Source organism: Gavialis gangeticus, unplaced genomic scaffold, assembly GCF_001723915.1.
Source record: "Gavialis gangeticus isolate Ggan-Ray unplaced genomic scaffold, GavGan_comp1, whole genome shotgun sequence".
Taxonomy (NCBI): domain Eukaryota; kingdom Metazoa; phylum Chordata; order Crocodylia; family Gavialidae; genus Gavialis; species Gavialis gangeticus.
Genome location: NW_017729020.1, coordinates 1016266 through 1019412, shown reverse-complemented (window position 1 = coordinate 1019412; position 3147 = coordinate 1016266). Strand labels below are relative to the sequence as shown.

At 47.4% G+C, this 3147-nt stretch overlaps 1 protein-coding gene across 2 annotated transcripts in view; it reads right to left on the bottom strand.

The window, feature by feature from the left end:
* Window positions 1-2132: 2132 nt before the first annotated feature.
* The window catches only part of RASSF2 (Ras association domain family member 2), a 33358-nt gene continuing 32343 nt past the window's right edge, over window positions 2133-3147 (bottom strand). For both annotated transcript variants that reach the window (XM_019514344.1, XM_019514345.1), the window contains exon 12: window positions 2133-3128. The gene's annotated coding sequence lies outside the window, so the exon portion shown is untranslated. The remainder of the gene's footprint in view (window positions 3129-3147) is intronic.

Sequence of the window (3147 nt, the reverse complement as noted above, 5' to 3'; positions counted from 1 at the left end):
CCAGATGCTTGAGCTGCAGCAGAATCTACCATTGCCACGGGCTGGACTAGATGATCCTTGAGTTCCTCCCAACTCTACCACCTACCAATTAATTTTTGGACTTTACTTTCTAGAAGTCTTCACTTCAGTTAACCCAGCTCCTGTATTCCAGCATTCCCAATGCCCTTTTTTCCTGGTATTTTAAAGCATCTATAACCCTTGTACTGAGCTCTAGAAACTGCACAGAAACCAATGGGGGTTTCTTACAAATTTATAGAGGGTTACTGAGCGCCAATGGGCTTAGGAGACTGGGAACACGTGGATGAATACATTAGCATTAAGGTACATACACTGAGAATAAACATAATAGGCAATAGGCAGTCCCCAGTGGTAAAGCCTTTCGGCAGCAGGTAACAAGGTAACCAATAACATAGACACCAACTTTTATTTTTTGCTGGAGGGGGCTGAAGATGATGGACATGGGAAAAGTTTTAAGTATTTCAGGTGACAGCCCTCTTCCCAAAGGGGCCAGGACCCTTGGGCCCCTACATGCTTGGTACCTCTGACCAATAGGAAACACTAACACTGGGGGCCTTGAGCTCTCTCTCAACTCCAGAGGACCCTCAAACCAGTCTCTGGTCCCACAGTATGCCTAGTTTCATAGATTGCATAGACATTAGGGCTGGAAGGGACCTTGCAAGATCATCAGGTCCAGCCCCCTGCCCAAGGGGCAGGAAGTCAGCTGGGGTCAAATGTTCCCAGCAAGATAGGCATCCAAGCACAGTTACCATGCACCCAGGTGCTGCGCCCAAGCCCCACTGCCGTGGCCTGCAGAATCGGCTCTGCTATACACTCGGGCCCCACACTTGAGCCCCGCAGCTGTGGTTCACCAAGTCAACCCCACTGCAGCTACCCACCACACGTCTCACCAGCTGCGGCCTCTTAGGATCACCCCACCACAGCTCCTGGGTCTCCACCATGCGTCTCACCAGCTGCTGTCTTTTGGGATCAGTCCTGCTGGAGGTCCTAGACCTCTGCTTGCGTCTCACCAGCTGCCGCCTCAGGATCGGTCCCACTGCAGCTCCTGGATCTCTGGTATGGGTCTCGCCAGATGCGGCTGGCACAACTCCCACACTCACTTTCACTCAACTGGCACGCTGCATGGCAAAATCCCAGCTCCCCCTCCACTCCCTGCCCCTCCATCCATTACAGTCACACATTACATTTTCTTTCAAGGTCTCTAGCTTTCCAAGCAGCAGAAGGCTATACTTTCTATAGCTTAAAGGTACAAGTAACCCATTTTCATGGCTGCAGGCCAGACAAGTTACAAAAGGATGCCCTGGACTTTTGTAAGTTTTTAGTACCCAACATACTCTCTGCCCAGCTGGTGTAATCAAACCAGGAGAACATGAACAGGATGAACCCCTGCCCTCTCTCCCCCCCGAAGAAATTACCTTCACTTACTTGTGTTGCTTGGGTTTTGGGAGAGTTTCCTGTTTCCTGCCTTTGTCTAGGGAGGACTTCCAGCGTGCTGCATGCTGCATGGGTTGGTGATGGAGGTCTACGATTCCCTATCAGTTAACAAAGCCTCCCACCTTGTTGTCATTTGAATGACAGGCGGAGCTGACATCACCCTTTTCACCTCCTGCCCAGTGAGAGTGGATTATTTTAGATCCATGTGAGGTCTCTGCAATAGACACTGTTAGAGGCACGCTATAGAAATTCCCTGCTGGGGAATGCAGTCATTCTTTAGCTGGCTTTACATGAAGCATTACAATTGGCATCGCTCTCCAGTGGTCTGGTATCAGCAAAAAGGGAAGCGGTTACTACTTGTGTTGTACTCGCTCAGCTCAGATGGACAGGAAAGCTTCAAGGCAGCCACTTGTCCACTCTGAAAAGCACCGAGGTACATTGAGGAAGACAACGTGACCAGCCAGTCCATTTGTCAGGTCAAGAACGGTGTCTGAATTGATACAAAGGCAGGGCAAGATTATAAAAGCAAAGCCATCTTCAGGCTCCAGGGCACTGACTGAGACTCGGACAGAAACGTCTCCCATGTCAGTGTATACGTGTGTAAGCGTACACTCGTTAGATGCTTGGTTTGGTCTCTTTCTGCCCTGATCCTCAGACCCCAAAAATACACAGGTAGTCAGTTTTCTCAGTAGCATTTCTATCTGCAAAGTGCTTTATTTAAAACAAAACAGGATCTAAGTTATGTGCTTTCAGAATGTATTGAATAATTACATAAAAATGTTCTTGTTAATAAATGAGGCAATGTCAAAGTCATGGTCAAAATACATAAAAAGCATCTGTCACTTTACAATACTCTCAGTAACACAAATGTTGGTCAGGTTGCTGTAAAAGGTACCATTAAAAAAAAAAACAAAAAAAACAAAAAAAACCCCAAACAAAACAAACAAACAAAAGCTTACAGAGGTACATTGAAAAAAACTAAAAGAAGGCAGGAAGTCATCATGTTTTTTCAGTTAGCATTGACGTACAAAAAGGTATTGCTAGTTTAGCTCCACAGATAGATGCATACAAATGTCCTAGTATAGATGCACAGATATCCTGGAGCAGATACTGCAGGTGGTAGCGGAGGCTCAAACTGCAGCGGAAAGGAGAAACTAGGATTAACCCAGTAGTGGTTTTAGTTACAGACCTGGGTTTGAAATCACAAGAATCTCAGACGTCCGCTTGGGGAGCGAGGGGTGGGAAGTAGTTCTGGCATGGCTCGGGTCTGTCCCTCCCACTTAACAGTGCTGTCATTCTGGCTGCTGCCCATTCCCTTCAGACACAACGATGCAGCATTGCTCCACACGCATTTCTCTTTGCAAAGGAGAAGGTATCCAAAGCCAGCCCATGAGGCAGCAAGTCTCAAAAGAGACCCCCGACGACATGAGATCAAAGCATATTCAGCTTGGAGACAGTTATTATGCTGACCTTGAAACCCTCTTTTAGCTCCACTTTCTACCCCATGAAAAAGCTTTGCTAGACCCCAAGGGGAATAATACTGATAACTGCAACCGGCTCCCTGAAGCACTTGTTCTGTCACCAGGGCTTAATTCCCAGACTGTCCCATAAAGCAGTTAAAGCCCACTTTAACTGGGCTTCCTTTATGTATTACTTCAGGGGCAGCAAGAAACAACCTTTGAGGGCATGCTGCGC